This window comes from Aquarana catesbeiana, linkage group LG01, assembly GCF_042186555.1.
Source record: "Aquarana catesbeiana isolate 2022-GZ linkage group LG01, ASM4218655v1, whole genome shotgun sequence".
Taxonomy (NCBI): domain Eukaryota; kingdom Metazoa; phylum Chordata; class Amphibia; order Anura; family Ranidae; genus Aquarana; species Aquarana catesbeiana.
Window position 1 is genome coordinate 168,245,591 of NC_133324.1, and position 14,930 is coordinate 168,260,520.

General features: G+C 41.8%; 1 protein-coding gene across 2 annotated transcripts in view; it reads left to right on the top strand.

Annotated features, from left to right (window-relative positions):
- The window catches only part of ARSK (arylsulfatase family member K), a 93,886-nt gene that overhangs the window by 67,757 nt on the left and 11,199 nt on the right, over positions 1-14,930 (top strand). The window lies entirely within an intron of this gene.

Sequence of the window (14,930 nt, forward strand, 5' to 3'; positions counted from 1 at the left end):
AAAATAGATTACAAGGCCATTAGGTAGTGAGTGTGCACACCTCCCAACTTTCTGAGATGGGAATGAGGGACAACTAATAGCAAAAATATGTAGGCATAGGACATACCCCCTGCCATGCTCCCTTTAAGGAAAAATGTATTGGTTGGTTAAACCCCCAAGTGCTTTTTTCCACTACTAGTCCTTTATATTGGCTTTTCGAATTTACAAATGCAGCAATTTAGAAACTGGATGAAAAATTTAGCATTGTAAAACACATTTTGATATATAAATAGTGCATTTTATATACAACTATATAGATCAGACCAAAATGAGGGACAAATGAGGGACAAATGAGGAGGAAAGAGAATTCCAAATCAGGGATAGTCCCTCGAAAACAGGGACAGTTGGGAGCTATGGCATGTGTATGTATTATTTTTGCACAATAAAGCCTGCTATAGATGGAGCGACTTTCTTTCCTGCAACCAGGAGTTATTGTGTTCTCCCGGCGGGGGGTGTTGGGAACCATCCTGGCTGGGAGAACACACAGTGATTATTGCTATAGCTGCTGGCAATAATCGCTTGAAAACTCCAACAGGTTGGTTGTACCCAAGTTGATCGATCAATCAAGTTGGGTACAATCAGCCTGCCCATACATGGTTCGAATCTCGCCCAATCCCTGCTGAACCGTATCTATGCCTTGCTTAAGGATATTCCTTAGTGTGACTTTTAATCTTGAGATCCCACATAGGGAGCATAGCTTACATTCTCAGTATGTTCATCCAGGCATTGCTGTACTGCATAGCCACCGATCAAATTAAAGCCTTGGACGTGTATTTTTCTAAATGTTATTCAGGAAGTGGTAGTGAAAGGAACAGAAAGGGGGTCATTTGCACAGCGCAGTCTTCAGAAGGTACAGAACTAGTGCCCTACTTTAATTTTCTCTTTTATTGATAATAGCCTCTAGGACAAACAGAGAGGGTGAATCTCCTTAATGGGAACACAGAGAGGAATACAAATCCCTCTCCACATCTAAAACAAAACAAAAAAAGTTTTGCCTTCAGTTATTCTTTAAACTGTGTTGATTTCAGCACCCAATCATGTGCAAGATAGAGTTGCCTGGGTTCTGTCCTGCTAGACTACAGAGCATGCCCCTTTTATGTAATGGAGATGAGGTGAGGGGGGAGGTGATATGTAATCTACACGTGAAAACTAAGTGCGCTGATATCACTGCTTAGGATTTTAGTGCAGCAAAAGCACTGAGTTGTCAGCTCAAATTAGGAGCAGACTGAATTTCTGTCAGATCAGCATGTATTTCTCTGTACTGGAAGTGTGTTTAAAGAGATAAGATATGCAGAGATGTACTAATCTTATCATTAGGGAAAGTGTGTGTGTGTGTGTGTGTGTGTGTGTGTGTGTGTGTGTGTGTGTAGGGGGGGGGAGCGAGCAAAAGGGACCAACTGATTACATCAAAAACAGCCACATGTGACATGCAATGTAAATCCTAGCTCATTTTTGGCAATGGCAGATGAAGCAGCGATGAAATCCTGGTCCTGTCAGCCCTGGAGATGGGCACAATAGGAGGAAAGTGTGCCATAATATACTAATATGCTGTTCACACTGTACACGCACATTATGACAAGACTTCACACAGCCCTAGATCCTTTAGTTCCACTTTAAAGAATACACTGGTGTCTTCTCTTCACCTTTAGCCTACTGTATGGACAGGAAACAAGCAGCATCAGGCTAATATGATCATCCTTCTGCTCACTCTACTCTCTCCTATCATGTTCCTCAGTGGTGGCTGGTGCTAAACTTTTTTTAGGGGGGGGCAGCAAACAAACCTTAGGTCTGCACTCACCCCTCCATGGTCCCCCCGCACTCAACTCTTCCGTGGCTTCCTCGGCTTCTCCTCCTGGCCAACCCGACCTGCCTCGTGTCCTGATTGGCCAGTGGTAGAAGCCGGAAGACAATAGCGAATATTGATTCTCTAGTGTCACAAGTGGGTGGGTTCTGTGTCTCAAGCCCAACCTTTTTCAAGCCAATTAGCGCCCCAGGCTCTAATCATGTGGCTTAAAAAAAAAAAAGAAAACCTCATAGAAACATATGAGTCTGGCACCCTGCATGCATCCCCGCATGCAAACTAGGGGGGCAGCGCCCCTGCGACCCTTATGGACCAGCCGCTCCTGATGTTCTTTGTCAGTATATTTACATACAACACACTTGGTTGGTTCCTTATTAGGCTCCCTGTCTCTGCTAGTCTGAGTGCTGTACAGTTGATTGCAAGTGGCTGTTACCAGGTCAAATAGAGGAACTTATACTAGCTCAGGGCCGAATTTAGTATTAGGCACAACAGGCACATACGTAGAGGCACAAGAGGTGATCCTAGAAGAGTGGTGTAACTTATTGCACCAAAGCTTGTATTCCTATAGGGCAATGCTAACATGGTACAGGGGATGGTCAGACTGTGGACATGCTGCAGGAGACTGTCAGACACCATAGTTGAATAGTTGATAAGGTTGAACAAAGACACTAGTCCATCCAGTTCAACCTGTGTGTGTCCATGAACATGCTATAGGAGTTGAAAACTGGGGGACATCATGGACTGGAGACATACATTGCCTTGAAAAAGTATTCACACCCCTTGACATTTTCCACACTTTGGCATGTTACAACCAAAAACGTAAATGTATTTGTGCATTTGTTTTCAGCCCCCCTGAGTCAATACTTTGTAGAGCCACCTTTCGCTGCACTTACAGCTGCAAGTCTTTTTGGGGATGTCCTTACCAGCTTTGCACATCTAGAGAGTGAAATCTTTTGCCCATTCTTCTTTGCAAAATAGCTCAAGCTCTGTCAGATTTGATGGAGAGCGTCTGTGAACAGAAATTTTCAAGTCTTGAACTAGACTTGACCTTTATTATATGTCATAAAAAGGTATGTAAATGACCATATCAGGTATACCTATAGGATGAGTTCAATGCAGTTTTATATAAAAATCAATGTTCTATCCCTATGTGGTAATATTAAGTTTAAATGGTGAAAACTTCTCTTGAATAGATACGAATAGACAATATGAGTGTTATCATTTCCTTCTATATTCAATATAAAGGCTCCAGGCTGTATTAGAGGATATGTAAATCAAAGGTCTACTCACCAACACAACCTGGTATCACGTGATGGGGGTATATCTGTCTCTCCTCCCATCTATTGGCCACATATAAATTTGAGATGAACAGAAAAAGAGAAGATATGCTAGTAAATACTATGTTGCTGAGGATATGGGATGTCTATCTTCTGCCCTATGAAATTGTCTGTCTCTCAGATTTGCGATACGGGTACACTCATACATGTGGACACAAATAACCACTAATGAACGAGCCCCATATATCACCATATCCACAAAAAAGCTTCTTTCTTAATCAAGGCTACATTGACACAAGGCATATCTCTCCCCACATAAAAGAAAAATGGAGGGGAGGGGGGGAAAAAGTATGTGTCAGGACAAAAATTGAATCACGTGAACCTAAATGGAAATAAAGTCAAAAGGGGCTCCCAAAATCTAATTAAATTTTCAAGTCTTGCCACAGATTCTCAATTGGATTTAGGTCTAGATTTTGACTGGGCCATTTTAACACATGAACATGCTTTGATCTAAACCATTCCATTGTAACTCTTGCTGAATGTTTAGGGTCATTGTCCTGCTGGAAGGTGAACCTCTGTCCCAGTCTTAAGTCTTTTGCAGACTCTACCCAGGGTTTTTTCTAAGATTGCCCTGTATTTGGCTCCATCCATCTTCCCATCAACTCTGACCAGCTTCCCTGTCCCTGAAAAGAAAAGCATCCCCACAACATGATGCTGCCACCACCATGTTTCACGGTGGGGATGGTGTTTTCAGGGTGATGTACAGTGTTTGTTTTCCTCCACACATACAGTATCCTTTTGCTTTTAGGCCAAAAAGTTTGGCCTAAAAGCAAAAAAAATGTTGGTCTCATCTGACCAGAGCACCTTCTTCCACATGTTTGCTGTGTCCTCCACATGGCTTCTCACAAATGGGACTTCTTATGGCTTTCTTTCAACAATGGCTTTCTTCTTGCCACTCCTCCATAAAGGCCAGATTTGTTGAGTACACGACTAATAGTTGTCCTGTGGACAGATTCTACCACCTGAGCTGTGGATCTCTGCAGCTTCTCCAGAGTTACCATGGGGTTCTTGGCTGCTTCTCTGATTATTGCTCTCCTTACCTGGTCTGTCGGTTTAGGTGGACGGCCATGTCTTGGTAGGTTTGCAGTTGTGCCATACTCTTTCCATTTTCGGATGCTGGATTGAACAGTGCTCTGTGAGATGTTCAAAGCTTGAGATATGTTTTTTATAACCTAACCCTGCTTTAAACTTCTCCACAACTTTATCCCTGACCTGTCTGGTGTGTTCCTTGGCCTTCGTAATGCTGTTTGTTCACTAAGGTTCTCTAACAAACATCTGAGGGCTTCACAGAACATTTATTTATACTGAGATTAAATTACACACCGGTGGACTCTATTGAATAATTAGTTGACTTCTGGAGGCAATTGGTTCCACTAGATTTTAGTTAGGGGTATCAGAGTAAAGGGGGCTGAATACAAATGCACGCCACACTTTTCACATATTTATTTGTGGAAAGTTTTGAAAAACATTTATAATTTTCCTTCCACTTCACAATTATGTGTCGCTTTGTGTTGGCCTATCACATAAAATCCCAATAAAATACAGTCGTTTTTGGTGGTAACATGACAAAATGTGGAAAATGTCAAGGGGTATGAATACTTTTTCAAGGCACTGTATTACATGATACTTTTAAGCTGGCTGCACATTATACAATTTCCTTTAGATTTACCTTCAACATGACAAAATGTGGAAAATGTCAAGGGGTATGAATACTTTTTCAAGACACTGTATTACATGATACTTTTAAGCTGGCTGCACATTATACAATTTCCTTTAGATTTACCTTCAACTATGTAGTACGAGGGCCTGCCTGATTGCATACAAATTGAAAGTGTTTAGGTTCAACCTCATATTATATAATTTTGGTAAGTCTAAAGGAAAATTGTACAAGAAAATTGTATAGTTTGTAGCCAGCTTTAGAAGTCACTGCTATAACAGGGTAATAGGAAACACAGAGCAAGGGTCCCAAGGGCTGCCCAGAAAGTGCTAAAGGACTGCATGCAATGCCTGGGCTGCAAATTTGGCACCAGGGCTATAGGCTCTAGAGACAGAAAATCACCCTGCAATTGTTGCATAAAAAAATAAATAAATAAATAAATAGAATGATGTATTAAATGTACTCAGAGCTACATCAATTTATGTCTTTTATATCTGCCTAGAGTTCAGGTTTTATGTGAAACTGTTTACTTTGCCCTTCAAAGTACAAATTGGCTATAAATATAACATTTTTCCATAGAATCTTTTGACAAGTGAATTTTTCCAGAGAATAATCCATCCATTACATATACAATTTCCAACCTCACAGTGCTCAGAGATGCAGATAACGCTAATTAAATAAATTAAGGTAGGAACTAAACCGATCTGAAGCTTGTTATCATAGTACAAACATTTTACAATTTTCCAATGACCCATAATTAAAGATTTCAGCACATCAAGTATAGTAGTCTAAGTGGCATTACAGGAGTATAATTGCATGTTTACTATGTGTATGTAATTGCAGCATATGACATGGATTTGTTATGTTTATTTCAAGATTTTTCACTTCCTTCACTTTCCTGATTTCCTTATAAAGATGTGTACATGTTTTCTTTGTACACTCTGTATTGCACTTTGACGTAACTGCCCCTCTCCTCCTTGTCCAATCAGAGAACACCTTGAATTCATTGAGAAAAATATAAGGCATTTTGTGTGAATGGCAGGGGTGCTGATTAAGGCCCTCCCTGTGGTCAGTATACAGTGGGGCAGCTGCATGCTTAGAACCTAAGCAGAATCTGGAAGATCACAGTTATCATTGCAGTACTGGAAAAAAGCACAGCAATTTTCTACTTCCCCAATGGTCCATCAGGTATGAGATATGCGTTATACATTGTGCCAAGTTGGATCAGTATAAGTCTGCTATACAAATAATACCTGAGGTTCAAAATTAAATTAGCTTGGGTCATGTAGGCATTATTTGTCTTAGTTTCAAATGTTTTTCTTTAACATTATCAAGGTGAAACAAATCATCTGTGCAGCCTACATTGCAGACAAGACAGCTGCTTTCCTTCATCCCTTGCTTAGATAAAGTTTGCATTTAACTGACTTTTATGCCTTGTACACACGATTGGACTTTCCGCCAACAAAACCGTGGAATTTTGTCCGAAGGGTGTTGGCTCAAACTTGTCTTGCATACACACGGTCACACAAATGTTGGCCAACAATTACGAACCTAGTGATGTACTAGATGTACTACGTGGTTTTTCAGCTCTGTAGCGCCACCCTTTGGGCTCCTTCTGCTAATCTTGTGTTAGTAGAAGTTTGGTGAGTGTTGATTCGCGCTTTTCTTTTTGCGTTTTTCATTTAGCGCTTTTCAGTTTGCGCTTTTCATTTTGTGCTTCTCAGTTCGTTTCTGAATGGCCGTTCGTCAGCCAGACATGTTGCGGAATCGGAGGAGATAACATGTTATTTATTATTGGCCTTGGAGTTATTGCTTTGACATATGTAAAATTGACAAGGGACACCAACATGGTTGTATCTTTGATCTTAAAAACTACGGGATAATGGTGTTGTGGTAACTTGCACAAATAAAAAAAAAAAAAAAAACATAATATTATTTTTGATATCACTTAAACAAAAAAAAAAATTAGTTTGCAATAATGCCATCAGTATCACCAGCAAAGCAGCTTCATTATTATCCCATTAAAGAAGAAGAGAATTGTGCGCTGCATTTGGAGAATTCATAATTTGCAGAATGTTAATTCTGCATTACGAACGCTAATTTACAAGACCGACCGCTTCTGGCTCGTCCTTGCTTCCGAGCATGCATGTTTGTACTTTGGACTTTTGTCCGACAGACTTGTGAACACACGATCGGAAAATGCGACAAAACACATTTGTTGGCGGAAGATTTGAAAACATGCTAGCCAACATTTGTTGGCGGAAAGTCCGACAACAATTGTCTGATGGAGCATAAACACGGTCGGATTTTCCGCCAACAGCCTGACATTGAACATTTCCGATCGAACGGGGCTTAAGAATACATGGAAGTAACCAGTGGTTATAGAGGAGAGGTAGATTTATGTTTTCAGTGTCATTACAGTAAATATACATCATAATACCCTTGACTCTGCACACACACCATAATGTTGATTGAATCAAAAGAACATTGAGTGAGTCTGCTTTGAAAGAAGAAAAGCTGGAGTCTCAATCCTATGTATTTTCACATATGATATGTGGAAGCCACACACACCACTTTCAAGCACTCTGCAAATCTTATTGTAATCTTATTGTAATCTATGAGAGTGAAAATATTGAGGGTGGGATATATAGTAATCACTAAGGAGGTTACATCTGAACTCCACATGGGAGGACCAGAACCAATTTATACAGCTATGTACCTCTTATAGTAATATTTTAAAGCAAGCTAGAAAATGACAAGCAAGTTTCTCAGAGCTTTAGCACACACAGCGTTTTTAATGCTGCTTTTAGGGACATCTGGTATTTTTTTTTCTGCCTCAAAATACCCCTCCATTCTAGGCTGTGTCCATTCACACATACTGTAGATATTTAGAGGTGTTTAGAGGCAGAAAAAAACCCAGTGCCAGCGAATCCAGGAGCAGCTGCGTCTTGATAGAAAAAATGCCTGACACTTTTAAAACGCATCTAAACGCACGCCAGGCACAACAATTCATTCCAATGGCCACGATTCTGGTCAATGAAATGAATTAACGGCCAAGCACATGACGTGCTTAAATGTGCCTAAACCCTCCACGTTTAGCCTTTACTGTATACGCGTCAAGTATTTTTTCTATAAGAATGTGGCTGACAAGAGGAAAAGCATTCAGGAGAGGTTAGTTAACGACCTGTGTGCATGGGGCCTTATAAGTAGCAATAGGTGCATATTGGAGGGTTACATTACACTTCCCTAGCACTCAGTTTTTCTAAATAGCAAGGGGACCTAGGTTAAAATGGTTCTAAAGGCTCAAGTATTTTTACCCTTATTCATTCTATGCATGAAGGTAAAAAAACTTTTCTGTGAAGCAGCCCTCCCTAAAACGGACCTGATCCCCATTGCGATCCGACGATGTGCACGAGAGCCTCAGCTCTCCGGGGACTCTCCTTTCTCCAGCCATTGGTTCCCGCTGCTATCAATCACATCCAGTGAGCCAATTAAAAGAGAGAGGGGGTGGGGCTGAGCCATGGTTCTGTGTGTGTATGGACATGCAGAGCAGTGATGGGGGACTTCTGGCTTGATGTATAGTGCCTTGCAAAAGTATTCACCCCCTTGGTATTTTTTGTGTTTTGTTCATAACCTGGAATTAACATGGAAAAGAGAGCAAAGAAAAAAGGCGCCTCTGAAACAAGGCGTCGCATCATACCTGTGACGTCATCCCCCTGTACGCTGCACTCCAGCCCTCTTCCTAGACCTGCAGAGTGCGCTCCAGACCTCGTTTTGGATTCCGCCCGAGTGATGGAAGTAACCTGTTCAACAGAACGCCGATCTAGCTGCACACGGCCACACAGGAAGATACATATGCTGCCAGCTAATACAGTAGACTAACTCTCCACTGGACCTCAATATGCCGTCTTAAAGATACCTCCATGTGAGTGTTTAAATGCATTTTGTCAATTAAATCTATACAGCTCTACTTAAGAGGCGCTTTTTTTCTTTGTTCTCTTTTACACGTTTTTGGAGTTTGCTTTAACTCCCCTTGCAAGGCTGCCCTGAGTTCTAGAGACTGTTCTCTCACACCAAAGCAATATAGCTCAAAGGACTCTAGTTTGGACTCACATTTACACTGTATGCCACAGTATTTGCGCCACTACCCCTGTATGTTTATGGAATTAACATGGATTGTTTGAGGATTTGCATCATTTAATTTACAGAACATGCCCACAACTTTGAAGATGTTTTGTTTTGTTTTTTATTGTGAAGCAAACAACAAATAGGACAAAATAACAGAAAAAGTCAATGTGCATAACTATTCACCCCCCTAAAGTCAATTTGTAGAGCCACCTTTTGCGGATTTCACACAGCTCCAAGTCGCTTTGGATAAGTCTCTATGAGCTTGCCACATCTTACCGTTGGGATTTTTGCCTATTCCTCCTTGCAAACTGCTCCTTCAAGTTGGATGGTTTGCGCTTGTGAACATCAATCTTTAAGTCTGACCACAGATTTTCTATTGGATTAAGGTCTGGGCTTTGACTAGGCCATTCCAACACATTTACATGTTTCCCATTAACTACTTAAGTGTTGCTTTAGCAGTGTGTTTGGGGTCATTGTCCTGCTGGAAGGTGAACCTCTGTCCTAGCCTCAAATCACACACAGAGTGGTGCAGGTTGTGCTCAAGAATATCCCTGTATTTAGCACCATCCATCTTTTCCTCAACTCTGACCAGTTTCCCAGTCCCAACTGCTGAAAAACATCCCCACTGCTTGGTGCTGCCACCACTATGTTTCACAGTGGGGATGGCTTTCTTTGGGTGATGTGATGTGTTGGGTTTGCACCAGACATAGCGTTTTCTTTGATGGCCAAAAAGTTCAATTTCAGTTTCATCAGACCAGAGCACCTTCCTCCATACATTTTGAGAGTCTCCCACATGCCTTTTCTCAAACTCAAAACGTGCCATTTTGTTTTTTTGCTGAAAGTAATGGCTTTCTTCTGGCCACTCTGCCATAAAGCCCAACTCTATGGAGTGTACGGCTTATTGTCGTCCTATGTACAGATACTCCAGCCTCTGCTGTGGAACTCTGCAGCTCCTCCAGGGTTACCTTAGGTCTCTGTGCTGCCTCTCTGATTAAAGCCCTCCTTGCCCGGTCCGTGAGTTTTGGTGTGCGGCCGTCTCTTGGCAGGTTTGCTGTTGTGCCATGTTCTTTCCATTTGGTTATGATATATTTGATGGTGCTCCTGGGGTTCATCAAAGATTTGGATATTTTTTTATAACCTAACCCTGACTTCTACTTCTCAACAACATTGTCCCTTACTTGTTTGGAGAGTTCCTTGGTCTTCATGGCAGTGTTTGGTTAGTGGGCCTTTCAAAAAGGTGTGTATATGTAATGACAGATCATGTGACACTTAGATTGCACACAGGTGGACATCATTTCACTAATTATGTGACTTCTGAAGGTAATTGGTTGCACCAGAGCTTTTTATGGGCTTCATAACAAAGGGAGTGAATACATACGCACACGCCAAATATCAGTTTTTTTTATTTGTGAAAAATAGTTTTATGTATATATTTTTCTAATTTTACTTCACCAACTTAGACTATTGTGTTCTGATCCGTCACATATAATTCAGATTAAAAAAAACATTGAACTAAAGGCTGTAATGTAACAAAATATGTAAAAAGCCAAGGGGGTGAATACTTTTGCAAGGCACTGTATCTTGTACATCTCAATGAGATCATTTAGACCTAATGAAACCCATATCTGTATGTGCCATGAAATGTTATATAACATTAGCTGCCATAGAAACAATTAGAACAAACACGGTAAATAAAGGTTTTCTGCACTGCTTAAGGAAATCAGTGATATTTGGGGATTTATGCGAGCAGCTCAACCATCAGCAATGTAAAATCTAAAATTGGGCAACTGTAACTACCACTTTTTTAGCTCAAACGCACTCTATTGCCACACATATTTAGGTAAACATACTACCCATGCTTAGACTTTTCAGTTATATAAAATAAAATATTCTCCAGTCTCAACACCCCTAATAAAACAAAGAGAGACATTTATTAAATAAGTGTCACTGGAAGTTAAAATTTCTTTTTAAATCCCCCAGGGGAACCAGTGTACATTGCACTCAGTTCTGTTCTGATCTGTGCAGTGGTTTGCCAACCCAAGGACATTTCTAATCTGTTTGTGCTGCCTGTAACAATACCCCAGACTGAAGTCCAATTTATAAGTGCTGCTATGGGGGAGCTACAGTACAGCACAGAAGCCACCTCTCCATCGTCATTCTAAATGCTCCTTCACACAAGTGATGCTTTCTAAAGTTCGATCCACAGTGGATCACTTTTCAGAGGGCCTTTGACGGGTGATGAGGAGGTGAATCGCCTCCTCCACACCGCCTGATTTAAAGGAGGAGTATGGCCAAAGTTATTTCACCTATACTTCTCCTGTAGGTCACAAGAGTTTTTAACTGACAGCGGACTAAAATCAGCTATCAGCTAACATCACAGGCTTTGTATATGGTCTCTCTCTATATGGTCGGGATCCACCCAGCAACTGGCTCAGCCTCTCAGCGACCTGCTGAGAGCCTGAGCCAGCCGAACACTGAAGAAATTACACTTTGCTACAATGTAAAGTAGTAAGTGTACAGCTTGTATAACAATGTGAATGGTGGGAGGGTGGCAGTGCAGTGCACTAGACCCACACGAGGACTCAGATCCCCTGCACGCGCAGCTTACAGGAGGCCCCCACTGCCGGCAAGAGGCAGAACTCAGGAAGCAATGGGAGTGGCCGCCAATGAAGATCCAGCCTCGCTCATTGCCCACCCCCCGCAGCACGGCCCGGCCCCCAACAAGCCTCAGACCGGCATTGCTCTGCGGCTTGGGGACCTCTGCCCTAGAGGACCCACGGTACAAGCTACCTGCCAAGACAGAACATTGGAACCACAAGACAAAGAAAGAAAGGGCGCAACGACCTAGTGCATTATCCTAACACCATATTTTATTAATAAAAAATGGTAAGTATTATACTCACAAATTTAAATTGAGTAAAAGCACTTCTCAAGGTACAGCATTAAGATTCATTGCAAGGTACGAATGTGACGTTCAGTCCATAGTCCAACAAATTGCAAAACAGGAGGTGAAGATCCATGGAAGATGGCAGAGCTACAGATGTTAGATGTGTGATCGGGGTGGGGGGGGGCTGCAAAACCTGGCAGTTGAGCAGAAGTTTTACTGCCTCCTAACTGCCTACCTGAAAACTGACATGCAGCCGCTCGGGTTGCGGTGCTTTGCTTCATGACCATGGTATAATTTAAACAACATGTCACTTTCAGCAGATGTTGCTGCCACTGACGTAGGTGTGTGGGGCCTCCCCACAACTGTGTGCAATGCATGTGATCGTGGCTCAGAAAGTGCAGCATTTACAGCGTTAAAAGAAAAACATGGACTTAAAAAACAAAGATTTATACTCATTGATCCAATGCTGTATCTGTCCCCCACTGGCTCTGCATTGAGAACTGAGCAATCAAACACAGCTGACGGTCAGTCACCGCTCTCTGTTCTGCCCCTCCAGCACTCACTGGATTGCTGGGCTGTGGAGAGGGCGAGAGCGTCTGGCTGAGCCAGTTGCTGGTCCAGGTACCTGGGTGAATCCCGACCATATAGAGAGAGACCATATACAAAGCCTGTGACATTAGCTGACAGCCGATTTTAGTCTGCTGTCAGTTAAAAACTCCTGTGACCTACAGGAGAAGTATATGTGAAATAACTTTGGTCATACTCCTCCTTTAAATCAGGTGGTGAGGAGGAGGCATTTCGCCTCCTCACCACCTGTCAAAGGCCCTCTGAAAAGTGATCCACTGTGGATCGCACTTTAGAAAGTATTACTTGTGTGAAGGAGCCTTTAGAATGAAGATGGGGAGGTGGCTTCTGTGCTGTAGTTCCCCTATATTTATTTACAGTATTTCACAAAAGTTAGTACATCCCTCACATTTTTGTAAATATTTTGTTATAACTTTTAATGTGACAACACTGAAGAAATGACACTTTGTTACAATGTAAAGCAGTGAGTGTACAGCTTGTATAACAGTGTAAATTTGCTGTTCCTAGTGCTGGGGAGGTTGGGGACCACTGCTCTGGGGATCAACAAGGGTTCTTCTTAAAAGCACTTACGTATTTATTAATATGCAATTGAAGTGCAAAAATGTTAACATGAATGTTTGGGTCTATTTTGCAACCAAATTGTCAGATATATTGGAGCATTGATTAAAAATCGTCTTTATGTTTGCAGTTGCTATAATGCCGCATCTTATATTTTGTAAAGCAAGTTAGGGACAAATTTATTATCTACATGTAAACTGCATAAGACAAAATGAGGGACATTCATTAGTACTGTTTTCAAGATTGTGCTTTCTAATCTGTCCCATTTTATATCACTCATGAACAGATTTAGTTAGTGATACATTCATTTTATATGCATGAATTGCATAATAAGCGGGAATAATTAAAAAGATGTATTAGTTCTGTGACAGATGTGTGGTTAAGCTCATTTGCGCCTATTTAGGAAGTGCTTCTTAGCTCTTTTGAAATATAACCTTTAAATGGTGATTGCGTTGTCCCCTTTTAGCAATAACCACAACAATAACATAATAATAACAATATAATACACAGTGTACCTTGATGTCTTTCATATTTTTTTCATCAGACATTACTCATCTATTTGTGTTATATGGATACCTAGTTTATATGTGTTATCTGTGTTTTGAAACAGTTTCTTTTATTCATTTACTTTGTAACCTTGCTTGCACAAATAATTATTGTGTTGAAACACATTGCTGGTTAGCTTGAAGCTGAGCTGTTTTTTAGTTACTTTATATGTACTGAATTGAGGGGGTTTAATAAGCACAGCAAATGAGCACTAGTCACTTTTTGTTTAATTTATACATTTTTAAATTTGTATTGTGGTTCCTGAGTGCAGAGAGCAGAACTCTTTTGATAATTTGATTTAAACTAGCCAGATTTTACTTGCAATGTACCCATTACTGTGCTTGCTCTTCCTTCTACATTTGTATTGTGTAGTCTTAACAGCCTTCTTGTCCTAGGGTGAAAACACTGCTTCTCCATATGCAGTACAGTGAGTGAGGATTGTCACCCTAGGACAGAAAGTTTGTTACTGGTAGTATCACTAGGTATAAGTAAAGAAGAAAAAGTCTGAAAAAAAGAAACCTAGTACAGCCACCACATTAACCTTTTGCCGCCCGTGCTATATTCGAAAGACAGCTACAGCGTGGGCCTAAATTACTGGGAGGGCGTCCATGTACGTCCTCCCGTGCATGTGATGCCCGCGCTGTGGGGCACGTGGCTCGCTCTGTGATCAGTGAGTCTATGAGACTCGGCTGATCACAAATTGGAGTAAGCGGTCGATCCTGGCCCCTTACCACATGATCAGCTATCAACCAATGACTGCTGATCATGTGATGTAAACAGAGCTGGTAATCAGCTTCCTTTCCCTCACGCTGATACAGTGAGGACAAAAAAAAAAAAAAAAGCTGATTACCATCTGGAGTAAACGAGACATCGGTCCCGCACACTCCAGACCAACTGCTGCTAAGCATTGCCCACCAGTGCCACCTACCAGTGCATATCAACACTGCTAAGCAGTGCCCACCAGTGCCGCCTACCAGTACCTATCAGTGCCACCTATCAGTGCCCACCAGTGCCACCTACCAGAGCCCACCAGTGCTACCTACCAGTGCATATCAACACTGCTAAGCAGTGCCCACCAGTGTGGCCTACCAGTGCCTCATAAGTGCCACCTATCAGTGCTGCCTATCAGTGCCTACCAGTACCACCTATCAGTGCCCACCAGTGCCACCTACCAGGGTCCACCAGTGCTACCTACCAGTGCATATCAACACTGCTAAGCAGTGCCCACCAGTGCGGCCTACCAGTGCCTCATAAGTGCCACCTATTAGTGCTGCCTATCAGTGTCACCTAGCAGTGCCTATCAGTACCCATAAGTGCCACCTATCAGTGCCCATGATTGCCCCCTATCAGTACCACCTATCAGTGCCCTCCAATTGCACCTATCAGTGCCAC